The 14,159-nt window shown below is 43.0% G+C and overlaps 1 protein-coding gene across 1 annotated transcript in view; it reads left to right on the top strand.

Annotated features, from left to right (window-relative positions):
• Positions 1-5,435: 5,435 nt before the first annotated feature.
• Positions 5,436-14,159, top strand: part of AHRR (aryl hydrocarbon receptor repressor) — an 81,028-nt gene continuing 72,304 nt past the window's right edge. Inside the window, exon 1 of the mRNA XM_053966044.1 lies at positions 5,436-5,468. The gene's annotated coding sequence lies outside the window, so the exon portion shown is untranslated. The remainder of the gene's footprint in view (positions 5,469-14,159) is intronic.

The raw sequence follows: 14,159 nt of genomic DNA, 5'->3' as shown, positions 1-14,159 counted from the left end.
GATTGCACGCACCCCAGATTTCTGTAACAGTGTGGAAAGAAAGCATATTAGTGTCTTTCAAGTTAGACATCTGTTTAGAATGTTTTGTGGCCAGGCTAAGTCTTAAATCAATTTGGTTATAAAAACAAATACTTTTTACAGTATTAAAATACAAGAACGGGGATGACTTTATTGCTTGTTTTTAGCAATTGACTTGTCTGAGGGAAGATGGACCATGTGGAATGAACTGACTTAAAAATCTATTGAAATGATGCAGTAATTTATTGATTTTTTATAAGCAATAATGACTTGTAAGGGCTCTGCTCTGCCTGTTGTTTTAGCATTCTCTTTTAATACTTAAGAAAATCAAGTTTGTTTAGCTGACCGTATAATTTCTTAAAATAAATTAATAATATGAAAAAGCATACTTGATATCTCATAATTTGTTGTTATAAATATTTTCTTATAATTTCCTTTCTGCTTATTTCCATTAGGAAAATGAAGTTTAGATTTCTAAACATTTTTTTTTTATTTTTCTCCAGTCTCTACATGACTGAATTAAATGTTTCTCCTTGCATTTTACTGCAATTCATAGCTTCATATGGACTTCTATGTAAGATAGGTCAGGATGGAAACAGAATTGGAGCAGACAAAAGTCAGAGAAGGATGCAAGAAGTATCTTGTTATAAGCACTAATTCTTCTTTTGAGCTCTCTGCATTTAAGACACTTTGTTTTTCATCTCCTTTTTTTCTGGTGGCTTGTAAAGGTGCTTTTGAGCTCCAGGCACCCACTTACACTTTCTGTGCTAGACACCAGGTCTTACCCCCACTAAAGTCAACTTTCCCCTTGGCAGAGAAGTGAAGACAAAAGTTTCAATTCCAAGGTCACTTCCAGAGTGATGCTGTCTGAGACCTCAGCTCTAGTGCTGCTCCAGGCACCAGAGACCAGCAATTTCAGCCTTTTTTCCCCCAAGGCTCCCAGACAGGCTTCTCACTTAGCAAGCAAGCAAGGAGTGGTCCCTGCATTAAAGCAGCAGCTGCACAGCAACCAAAGTTCTCTTTTTCTCTCTGCAGCATTCAGAAGCCTTCAAGGAAACATCAGCCTTACCAACCTGCAGCCTTCTAAGGAGTGGTAAATACAAGCAAAAGTAGATCAGACAATGAAATTTTTATTGCTGTGTAACACACTAGGCTGAGGTTAATAAAGACAATCCTCAGAAGTATGTAAAGAGCTATACCAGCTAAGTACAACCCGGAAAAAATTTAAAAAAAGAAAAAAAAAAAAAAGAAAAAAAAAGCCAAACAAAACCCAAACAAAATATCTGGTCATGAAGATGCTTTTTTAGCTGTGATTTCACTTCTTCTGCATTTATTATGATCAGTTAATTAAGTTGGGAGTTAAATCCATAGCGAGGACAGCTTGCAGTTTAACAAGAATGTTATCCAAACATCTCATATGCCTTTTTCCTCCCCTTGAAATAGCATCATTCTGAAACACTATTCCAAGAAAATAAGTTAATTTGAAGTTGTTTGAAATCGCTAGCTCTGGCAATCGGAGACTTTAGTGTATTTCAATCACTTTGTACTTTCAGAGTTTATAAAAGCAGTATGGAAGGAGCAAGAAGCAACCAGTGTTGCTTCATGAGGAAATGCTTGTGTTTATGAGAATATTAAGAATGTCTGTCTCTTTTTTCAAATACCGTGTGTTAGTTAAAGGATCAAAAAAAAATTACCTTGGCTTCCGGCTCTCTGCTAGTTTCCTGTATACTATCACCTTCCTTCCCAATAGATTAAAATAATGGGGAATACTAAAAAATAAGCAAAAGGACACAGATGAGAAACTGGCTAGAGTCAAAAAGCTGCAACACTAGAGATAAAATGGATGTTCTGAGTATGTAGGTGCTTGAAATAATGCTGACCATAAGAAGACAGATGAAGTCTGAAGTCGATAATTGTTTTCCACAAATGAAATGGGGTTATGTTGATGGCAGGTGGTCTTGAAAATGAAGGTGTGGAAGAGTTTAAGTTCAGTGTTCAAATCAGCCTTTTGAATGAACACACATTTTTCAAGTAGGAGTTTGGGAGGAAGAAGACTAATATTCCAAAGATGCCTGCTTTGAAACTGCATTCAGGAAAATTTTAGTAAATGGGTGAAGTAGCTAAAGTCTCTGGTGTTGTAGACTACCAGTGAGTCTCATGAATGGTCAGACTGGGGAGTTTCCTTAATAACTCTTCTACATTCTCTGCAGGAAGGAGAAAAGGAGGAATAAGGAGAGCACTGACCCGCTGCATCTATGGTAAGTGATGGAACTTACTGTTCCATTTACAGTTCAATTTTAAAAATAGATGCTGGGCAAGTAAGCAATTAAAATTCAAGAAGAAAACAGAAGTATCTGGCGGTTGTTCAGTAAGCCTTGTATAAAAAAACTTGTATAAAAATGGTCTGCACATAGCTGGTATAAGTATAAACAGTCAGCAGCATGAAATTATGAAAAACAATTCTTGCCTGGCAAGTTTAATTACTTCTAACAAAATGTAAAATCCAGGGAGTGAAGAGAACACTGCACAAATATTCTCTCTGTAGGCTTGGTCATTCAGCTGTACGTAGAATAAGCTCCCATAAAGCATCTGAACCATCGTCTTTGGACATATCAATGCAGACAGGTGCAAAAGAGTCCAAATTCCAAGCTGGACATATGCTAGCTTGGGGCCCCAGTCCCAGCCAAAGAAGCTCAGGAAGAGATTTGTTAGAATGACCTGAATACCATGTCGTGACACCATTTCTAATTCAAAGCTGGTTCATGTCTGCTCAGTGATCTCTGATGTGTCTTCACACACCAAGACACCTCCCAGCTCCCGGCTCTCCTCTGTGGCACTGAGTTCACCAGGAGGAGCAATGAACAATAGCAATCCCATGACTGTCTCACCATTATCCAGCACTTTCTGGGCTCCATCCCCCCACCCCCCAATTGTCTTCTGGGTAAATCACTCCCTGTCAATGGCCTGGCAGCAGAAGCACCATTGTTCCATCTAGTGGAGAGCTATTCAGTGTTGATGGCCTTTGATTTCTCTTTCCAAACATAGGCCTTGACTCTGCCAGATAGGATTTTGCTGGTATGGTTATGCTGGCAAATCCTTCTAACATAAGCACAGTCTGTAGTCCCTGAAGATTTATTGTGGCCCAAGTAGTCTAACTTGCATTCAATCCTGTGAAAATAATAAGTGCAGGAAATACCAAAGCCACTCAGAAAAGTCTGATATAAAATATACACACTAATTTACAGCGAAGGTTGCAATTGTAAATAGCATGTGGAGGAGAAGTAAGTAACGACATTCATAGTTTGGCACAGACATGCTGCCAGTGTGTCACATCCTGATGGATTGGGGATATGTCTGTGTCAAACTATGAATTCCATTTTTGCTTTCTGAATGCCATTTACAATTGCAACTGTCCATGTGGATTATTGCATCTATTTTTATAGCCAAGGCTCTGTCTGGGAAGATGTAACAGAGCAATCAACAAGACTGACTGGTTCTATTTTGCTGGAACAATAGTGTTCCTGTGAGCTGGGCTCTTCCATCTTTATCCACAGGACAGGAAGGCTGGGGCCTGGGCTTCCCCTCATCTTGAACAACACGGGCAACAGAGAGATAGAAGTTTATTATGTGGGTCCATTTGTCAAAATGCAGTTTCCCTGCTAAAACCAAGACATGAGCAGTCAAGCCAAAGACTTAATAGTGATCATGAGGTCAGGTGGCAGGCCACTCCAGAGAGACAGCTCTGAAGATCTCTCTTTCCCTGAAGATCTGGGAAAGCTGGGAAGCCATTAGAGTGCAACCATGGAGATCCACCATTGAGCTGGGGCCACGCTCCTCACCTGCTGTCCAGGGTGAGAAAGGAGAAGGCTCAAGTACTCTCTGGTGCTCCTGTTCCCTTCCTCTTCTTCCCCAGTAAATTAGTGCTCAGGCACTGCATTTTTATTCAGTCTGTACCACAAGCAACCTAAGAATAGAGCTTCATATGGATGAAACATCTATTAGGTCATTCAGACTAAATGAAAGAGTGTTTTACAGTGAGGGTTGTGAAATCCTGGAACATGTCATCCAGAGAGGTTGTAGATGCCCCATCCATGGATATGTTCAAGGTGTGTTTGGATGAGCAACCTGATCCAGCTGAAGATGCTCCTGCTCCCTGCAGGTGGATTGGACTAGATTATCTTTAAAGACCCCTTCCAGCCCAAACTATTCTGATTAGCAATAGCAGAATTCTTTGCTTTCCTGTATTACACATATAGGAATTTTTTTTTCCCCTATATTCCTGCCACCTATACCTTGATAACTGACCTTTCCCGGAGGAGTGGATATAAATGACAGACAGCTGAGGCACTGTGTCTGGGGTGAAGGCAGTGGGTTCAGGGCACTGCTGTCTGATGGCTGGTACCTGCCACTGCATCCTCAACTGAGGGGACACCTTGGCAGTCCAGGGCTGAGGAGCAGCAGACAGTTTGTCCCCTCAGCAACCAGTCCCAGCAGTCTGCTGTGGCTTCAAAGTTCGGATCTCCTCCCTAATGACTCTCCCTAAGCACCTCACCAAGGAGAGGACTGTTTTTCACTTTGTTACCTTGAATTTTCTGCATCAGCCTTCTCTGTTTTCGTCTGTCCTCTCCTTAAGCCTCCCATACAAGTGCCACTTTAGGTACTTACCCGAACTCCAGCATCTAACACCATTTGCAGAAGGCCTCGCCGCTTGACTGGGATCCCTCGCCACTTCCAGTCCAAACCAGAAATCCGTCGGCAAAACGTTCTGGGGAAATAAAACAAACACCGCTAGTTAAAGAAATTATCCCAGCTGCTCGGCTTCCAAGAGAAGCCGGTGAATGCGGTGCTGTACTGAAGGCACCGGTGATGCCGAGGGAGCCGTGCTGACGCGGCGGGATCCGCGCAAGACGACAAGCGGAGAGACCCCGGTGCAGGGGACATTGAGGCCGTTCCGTACATCCTCGAGGCGGAGAAGGACGCGCACGGCACCTTTCCCTTTAAACTTTTCGGGACAGCCGGGCTGCGCGGCGGCGCGGACAGGTGCACCGCACCGCGGGCAGCGGGGTCCCGGCTCCTCCGGGCTCCCCCGCGGATCCCGCGGCGGGGACGGCGCCGAGCGCCGCGGTCCCGCCCGGCGGATCCCGGCGGATCCCGGTCCCGCTGCCGCTCCCCCCCGGGCCGCGGAGCCGCCGCAGCAGCGCCCTCTGGCGCCGCCGGGGCGCGGCGGGCGCGGATCGCGTGCGAGCGGGCAGCGCCGGCTCGCCCCGTGCCTCGGCCGCCCGCCCGCCACCTGGATCACGAGGGACGCGGCGCCCGAGCATCCTCCCCACCCCCGGCGCCCTCCGGCCCGCTCCCGCCGCTCGCTCCCGCACCTCCGCCCCGCGCCGCGGCCGGGGGCTCTGCTCGCCCGGAAAAACTTCGCACCCCCGGGTCGTGGCGGGGACCGTGGGGTAAGTCGCTGCATCCCGAGAGCTCGCGGCGGGCAGGACGGGCTTCAGCCTGGGCTGTGCGGGGGAACCGGGGTAGTGTCAGCTCCGGCCGCCTCGCCCCTCGCTGTCCCCGGGCTGTCGGTGGTCCCTCCGCCCGTGTCGGCGGCGCTGGGACCGCAGCCGCGCAGGACGCGCCGCGCTTCTTCCAGCCGGGCGGCGGTGACGGTCCGCAGCTCCCAGGGGAGAGCCCCGGGGGTGCCGGTGCCGGTGCCGGGCCGCTCTCGGATGGGTGATGCACAAGCGGTGCTTCTCTGTCCCGAGGGCTGAAATCGGGACGGCGGAGGTCGCCGCCGCGACACCTTGGCCACATCCTTTCTACTGACGCTTCGAGAGACCTTTCGAGGGGAAAACAAGTGAACTAAAGTTTCACATTGCCTCTTCCGAGTCCCAGGTGCGCTCGCTTGGAACTGGGCAGAGTGGGTTTGCCTTAGGGTCAGCCAGTACTTGACTTGGAAATAATTTTGAGCGTTTTATAACTTCTGCGCTACGGATTCTTGTTGTGTTTCAGTTTGACATAGCGAAGGGCGAAAAAGCAGTGAGGGAAAGGCTCTGGTGCTTTTTCTGACTTCGTGTTACTTTGTTTAGCAAACAAGAATTTTGTACATCTTTGGATGAAGGTGTACTTTTACAGATTTTTAAAAGAATAATTTAAATAGCATAAAACCAAGTTATATCATGTAATTTTTTTTTTCCTGAAGACAGACACAAACAATGTTTGTGCGTCATTTAATGAGTTTCTAGGAGATGTACTATTTAACCAGAAAAAAAAAAAAAAAAAAAAAAAAAACAGAAAAAGAACAAGAGTATGCTTGATGCTTAGTAGTTGGAGGTTTCAAAAAGACAATAAGGACTGGATTTAAATAAAAATGAATGATCTGGTTGAGTTCAGAAGTAGTCTGTTGAGAAGAATATTGATGCACATATGTTTGTACTAGATAAAATAAAGCAGTTCTCTTTTATGAACACGTAGAGAGCATTATGATTCAGGGCTAAGACTAAAAAAATTAATTTAAGTGAGAAACTTAGTGACTGACAAGACCAAATTCACTGGCAAGACACTCAGTTAATTTGTAACCAAGCGCAAGAATTTATTTCCGTGAAAAACAAAGTACCTTATACTGGAGGTATTAAGATCCAGAGAGTTTCCAGTTAAGGTTTTGATGGTGACTTTAACACTGTTGCTCCTGCATCCTCTGCCAGCACAGGCTGAGACAGTCCTCACTTTTCACTGCCACATCCACCGCGTCTCTGTGTCTGTATATGTTTGTGACAAATGATTTTTTTGCGATAGTTGGCCATAAAAGTGTGTTCAGGTGTTCTTCAGTGTCGAGGAGAAGATTAAGATTTTAGGGGTTGTGTTGGGCTAGTGTGTAAACACCTCCAGTCCCCAGCTTTGGAAGCACAAGGCAACACAGTCTGGAGGGTGAAGATGTACAGAGGGGGGACTGTTTCGGCAAGAGCGGTCGGGAACAAACATTCATACGTGGAAAAGTCGGGTTGTTGTGGTTTCAGGATTTTAATTTCAACTGAGCTGTGGGAGGGGGGGTATATTATTACCTCAGCCTCCCATTGATTCGGATTTCTGCTCAGGAATTGTAAGAAGGAAATGCATTTCTAGGCCCTGCTTGCAATGTGAGTGCTTACAAAAAACAGCCAGCTACTCTAATATTGATTCATCGGTTTCAGCGTACAAACAGATTTAAACTCCAGCGAGGAGGATTTATTACTCAGAAATGATTTTTCCGTTAGATTTTCCTTTCTGTAGGTATATCAAAAAATATAGTAAAGATGCTTTCAGTATCAGGAATTGCCCGTGTGTAGGCAAATGAGACTAGAGAACTCAATACAGCTTTTGCTGTCGTGTGCTTAAGGGGTTTGATCCAATCGCAGACCCCACTGAACACGGGGGCTCTGCTATTGAATTATCGAAGTCCGGTGCCAAATCTTCCCTTAATATTCCTGGTAATTACTGCTGACTCATGCTGACATGTGAGTTCAATTAGCCCCAACTGGAATGTAAAGGATGTGGGAGTGTCTCTTTGTGCCCAGAGACAGCTAGGACAAAGCAGATTTTGGAGGAAAATTCAAGGAATTGCCAAGTTTGGGTAGGAAGTGTCAGCCAGGGCTTTTTTTTTTTTTACAGTAATGTTTGAATAACCATTAAATTTGAAGACCAGGAAGGGGATGTTGGATAACATGGACTTGTCTTCACTATGGAATAACTGTAGTCCTAACTCAGACATTGCTTCTAATTCGAGTCATGTCCACACACACAAACTCGTTGCTGAAGAGTGCTGATGTTTTCAATTTGGGTTGGCTTACCCATGAGGACTAAGCTATAGCTCAGATAACCACAATTCATCAGCTGCTAACCCAATCTGCATAAGTGGCACAAGTGGGATTTTGCTCAAACCTTCCTACTCCCCCTTGAAGGGGGTTACCTGGAGAGCAGGAAGCTCCAGCCTGCTTCCCTGGTACAGGCAGAGCACAGCATGGTTTGGCCGTGAGGTAGACAACAGGATATTTGCCAATGTGAACATTCCCCCACAATTACTGCCTATCTGCCATGTTTGTGACAGGTCACTGGTGGTGGACACTGTCGCCACACAGCCATGGCAAAGTGGGACAGGAGGATTCTGCAGCAGTCCAGTGCTTTCTGGTGCTTGGAACAGGGCACTGCTGCAACAAGGTGTGAGAAGCAAACAGATGTCTTTGCCCCAGAAATTAATTTCCTGTCAGTTACCAGATGGTGCAAAAGGTCATTTATAAGTCAGAGGTATATGCTAATATATATATATATATATAAATCCAGACGTACTTGTCGAGCAGAAGTGGGAGCTGCTCCTGCTTTTGAGAGAAGTAGTTTCATTGTTGGCCCTGGATGCAAATTGCCACTAGGAGACTGCAGATCACAGTTTCTACAAACATTTTGAGGTCAAAGCAAAGGAAGTGTACATGATGGCAAATATGCAGCCTAGTGTGTACCAATTAGGCCTTTTTTTTTTTTTTCAAGAGGAAGGTGACCCTTCTGGGTCTGCGTGAAGAATGAAAATTTCAAGGTACTTTGCAAGGAATTTGACTGAGAGTCAGGAACCAGATGAACATCTTGAGATGGAAATGCTTTAGGAGTATGTCTCTGTCTGTCCAGAGCTCCCACAGAGATGTTCACAGTCATGTTGGATTTAATTCAACTTACCTTCAGAGTCTTGAACTTTGAGATCTTGGTAGCAAGTCCTGTCTGTGTGGTACTGCTGTCAACATATCAAATATGTCATATGTGACTACAAAAGTTGAATTTATGGACTTACATGGTTTCACAGGTGGGGTGGAAAAAATTATGTCAGCACAACGCCAACTAAATGCACCCCAAATAGTTATGAACCCACAAGGTTCCCTGTGCCACTGTGTGATACGACCATTTCAGCACAGACCAGGTAGAAGCTGTTCACTCAAGTGCAACCCTTATGTTCACAGATGTGCAGCTACAATCACACGGGAACCACTGTATCTCTTTTACCTCGAAACCTTATTCTGAATCCTACCCCTTCCCTCTGAGAGGTTCCATCTGGTGTGCAGTGACAGGGCAAGTGCAGGATGGCTGTGTAAAATTGTGCAAGGTGGCAGTGCTTAGCTGTCTGTGTCAGTGGAAGGTCTTCAGTATGAGCATTTGTGAACAAAGCACTTAGTCTGCACCCAGGTACTTGTCTCATGAGGGCTGGGCCATACTGTCTATGCTTTTGAATTAAGGCTGCATCTGCAGGCAACACAAATAATTTGCATGATGCAATACATATGAAGCTTGGGCTTCATATGTATTTCCAATTTGTATCATTAGATTTAAAAACCAGTTCTGGTTTCCTCGGTGCCATACAAAAAAAAAAAAAGAGAGCAAATCAACATTTCCAGGGTCAAATGATCCTTTATTGGTGAGCTAATAACACTTTTCCACCTTCTCTTTCTGAGGATTCTTTATTACTGCTCTGTCTCAAGAATCCCACCATTTCTCCACAAAATTATATTTCTAACCTTGTTCTATAAAGGGAACCAAACATTTTTTTCCCACAGAATAGGAGCAAAATGCTTGCAGTAAGAAAAATCAGCTTTTCGCAAAAAGCTTCCACACAAAAACATGGTGTTTGCAACCGTGTTTGTTCTATGACTGCAGTGCTGCCTGGTGCACCAGAGCTATTGCTCTGTACTCAACAGCAATATCGGTGCATTGTCTAATATGTTAGATATTTATTACTTACTCTTTAACTGTATTAGCATTGATGCACAATGGTGGTCATTTCAGTATGTTTAGCTTGCTGAAAACATATGCTCACATAAGATCAAGTTTTGTTGTTCCTTAGAACTGTAGAAACCCACCATTAAGAGGGTTTCTCCCTCTTCTGTAATGTTTCAGCTGAAACACAGTGAAGATGAACATGTGGCAGTTTTAGGGTCATTGTCTCTCTTTCCTGGCTGCCCTTTGCTACATTTGGTAGGGTACAGATCCCTGGGAGTCATGATGCTAAGCAATCTCTTGAACTTTTTTCTTCACTGAAACTTCAAATATTATGTTCTCACCTCACACTCATGGCAGCATTGTTTGGAAAGCACCTCTCCTTGGCCTCGTTGTCTCTCACAGGGATTTGCTTCTCCAAAATGTGTTTTTCTGATATCTGAGAATTCCTAGTGCACTTGTCAGATTGAGTTTCCCTCTCCTTGTCCTAAAATGAGGAATCATTCCACATACATTGTACTTTCTTCTTGTTTCAGGCCCTTTATAGAGAAGCAAAATTTGATGAGGTGGTTTTGTGGGCAATGAGTATAGGCATCAGAGATTTTGGAGGGATATACTGAGAGGACTACCATTCAGGTTGGTACTCCACAGGATCTGTCACACTGTTCCCTATTTCATGAATGTTTCAAATGAGGGGCCAGAGCATGCGGGCATTCAGCCTGCAGAGGTCACCAAACAGGTCTCAGGCACTCTGGAAGATAAAAGTTAAATTCAGAGTGATTTTTGACAGTCACAACCTCCAGAAAACCAACCAGGATATGAGTCTATAATGTTTAGTGCAAGGGTTTTATCTTTAGTCAGTAATAAATCATGTACTCAAATATAGCATGGGGAATGGCTAGGGAGAAAAGGATGTGGAAATCTGGTGGTTCACAAACTAAACGTGAATCAGTAGCACTGCATTTTTGTAAAAATGGTGTGTAAGGATAGAAATGTTTTTTTTTTTTTCTGAAGTAAATTAATCTTTTTGTCCAGCTCAGCTCAGGTAGGTCCTCAGTTAGAGTATTGCACTCATTTGGGGGCAGGGTACTTGATAAAAAATTGCATATAGAATTAAGAGTCCAGAGGAGAGCAAAAGGGATTATTAGATATGTAAAAACATTATTTACAAGCAATTATTAGAATAATTGTTTAGTCTAAAGACAAGAAAAGTAATGGGAAAGAAGTAAAAATCATCAGAAATGCAGGATTAGCTGCAAAGTTAGTTGAATTTAAACTGTAATTTAGATTCATGTCAGTTAGGGCAAGAAATTATGCTAGAATTGTATGTTATATTGTGTTGTAAGGAAAATTTAGATTAAGATGCTTAGGGAAAAAAAATTGTGATAGTTAAGTGCCGGAATAAAATCTCTGGGGTACTCACAGAAACTGTACTTCTTCAGTATAAGCATTGCTGGGGAGGGGTTTAACAGCTGTGTTGTTACAGCTATGATGGCCTAAGCCTGTAAAAGACTAGAAAGATGTGGCACTTTTTTATTAAATCAATTGATTTAGCAAGAAAAAACAGACAAGTCTTTCATGCTCACAAGCCATTTCTCAGATATGCAACCTCTGAATGGTTTTGGTACAGCTGCTTCTGTATGAAGCAGGGAATGATGTTCTGTACAGTCTCTTGAGGGTCTTTTCAGTCCCATTTGCAATGATTAACAAAATCTTTCTGTCTTGGGTTAGATGGGTGTTAAGGGACTGGGGAGGGAAGGCAGGCTATAAAAGCAGATGAAAGAGCTCTCCTACCCTGTAATTGGGGAGATTCCCTGCCATTTTCACTCCATGAAAAATGCCTGTTTATTACTTTTCAGGAGTGGATGTGAATCAGTAAATCTTATACTAGCTTGTCTATAAGTGTCAGGTGGTTCTGGATAGTAACAAATGCTTTAAGACAAGTGATATTGTGATAGGATGTAATGCAATAAAATGTTTGCTTTTTTATCTTAGAGACAAATAAAATTCTGGGAGTTTTGAAGGCAAGAAGTCAAATTTCCCCCCATCTATTGTCCTAAAAATATAAAGTGAAATACTTGTAGTCGTTACTCATTTATGAAAATTAATATTTTAAAATCAAGAAGTGCATGATCAAAACTTAAATGAACATATAGAAAACAACACTGCTAGGATTATTAATGAGAATTCATTTTTATATATTGGCTACTTTAGGGTAGTAACAGATATAAGTAATATTAGAAGAGAGTAGTACTGTAGCTAACTTAAAAATGTATTTAAGCATATTTTTGTCTCTGGACACATGTCTCTAAAACAGTAAAAGTATTTACAACAAAAAGTTCCAGATGTTGTCAAATAACAAATGAAAAAGGGAGGTATATCCATAGATCTCAAAACCATCATGGGAATATTTTGCTTACAAAGGAGAAATTTGTGTTTTTGGAGAGGAAAACACAAAATCATAGATCACAGAGTGGTTTGGGTTGGAAGGGACCTTAAAGATTCTAACTCTTACTCCACTGCCATAGGCAGGGACATCTTCAACTAGTCACTCAGCTCCCCATTCAACCTGAACCTCAACACTTCCAGGAATGAGGCACCTGCAACTGCTCCAGGTGACCTGTGCCAGTGTCTCAGCACCCTCACTGTAAAGAATTTATCCTTAACAATTCATCTAAACCTGCCTTCACTTTGAAATTATTACCCTTTGTCTTATCACTGCATGCCCTTGTGAAAATTCCCTCTCCAGGTTCCTTGTAGGCCCTCTTTAGGTACTGGAAGGCTTTTGCAAGGTCTTCTTGGAGCCAAGTGCTTTTCTCCAGGGCTGCACTCAATCCATTCTCTGCCCAGACTGTGCTTGGGGCTGCCTGACCCATGTGCAGGACCTTGCACTTGGCCTTGTTGAGCTTTGTGATGTTTGCATGGGCCTTATACATTGGTAATTAAGGACCTGTGTTGTATTTTAGTACTTATCCACACCAAGGTGATGGAGTAGTGCCTTGTCAGCACAGCAGACAAAACTAGACGGCCTTTCAACCAGTATAACTTGTTTAGTTGTATTTACATAAAAAATATTAGCTCCATCAGGTTTTATTTTTACTTTTGTTTTCAGATTCAGTATCTGAAAAAACAGGAACCTTTGAGTTTCCATTCTGATTTTCATGTGTGTCATTGAACTGAAGACTTGCAAGAATTGAGCAAAAGCTTGACAACTCACATGGCAGCTTGGCTCTTGGTGTGTTTTTCCAATCTGTGACCTGCTTCTTTCAAACTAAGTGGTTTTAACAATGGTGGCACAAACATTTTAAAACTTCTAAACTGAACTTCAATGGTAATAATAGTAACAATGTCAATTTAAGCATGAAGCTAACATAACTTTCAGAGTTCCAGGAGAAAATACTTCATGTTTAATTTAATTTTTTCTCTGCATTCCCATTTTCCATATCAAACTTTGAGATAAACACCTTTTCTTTCCGTCCCTGAAAGGCTGGGGTTTTTTTGGTTGTTGTTGTTGTTGTTTTGGGTTTTTTATACCTCTGGATCTTCAGATATCTAAGCTCTGCTGAACCTCTGTTGTGGGGCTCTTGTAAGCTCATCCTCAGTTACTCTTTTTCTTCCACTGAATAACTGAGTAGGAACAACACAGAAGAGCAAATTCTGGAGAAGAATAGGATTGCATCTCCCCAAAAAGCTGATTTTATATCTAGCTGTATTACTGGTTTTCCTGCCTGCCTTCCTAGTCCTACATATATTTCATAACTTTTAGAGCAGTCTCCATTTTGTTGGCTTTAGATCCAGGTCTCTTTTGCTTCTTTTCTTTGGAAGAATGCTATGCTCTGTTATCCTGGTGTCATACAGGCTCCTCTGAGGACAAGCTGTGTCTCTGAGCCAAAGGTGGCCACTTTTGTCTCTTTCCACACTGTCTCTAGTGGTGCAGAAAAAGTGCAAATATATGATACCAATGAATTACATATGATCTCTATATATATATATGGAAAAATAAATATTCGGAATATATGAGCTGCAGGGGCACAACTGCCTTACCATGGGCTGTACCACAGGCTGCAGGAGAATCTCAGCTCTGGCACCTGAAACACCTCCTCCCCCTTCTTCACTGACTTTGGTGTCTGCACAGTTGCTCCTCTTGCATCTTCTTACTCCTCTCTGAGCACAATTTATTCTGCACAATACTTTTTTTTTTCCTCCTTAAATATGTTGTCACAGAGACACTATTTCCATTTCTGATTGGCTTTGCCTTGGCCTGTGCTGGGTCCACCTTGGAGCAGCCTGGCATTGGCTCTGTTGGACATGGGGGAAGCTTCCAGCGTCTTCTCATGGAAGCCATCTTCTCTTGTAGCCCCTCCGCTACCAAAACCTGACCACACAAACTCAATACAACCACAATTCTAGTCTAGCCTTGTGGATGG

The sequence above is a fragment of the Vidua chalybeata genome, chromosome 1 (assembly GCF_026979565.1).
Source record: "Vidua chalybeata isolate OUT-0048 chromosome 1, bVidCha1 merged haplotype, whole genome shotgun sequence".
Taxonomy (NCBI): domain Eukaryota; kingdom Metazoa; phylum Chordata; class Aves; order Passeriformes; family Viduidae; genus Vidua; species Vidua chalybeata.
The sequence above is the reverse complement of the archived record's forward strand: the minus strand, read 5'-3'. Positions and strand labels throughout refer to the sequence as shown.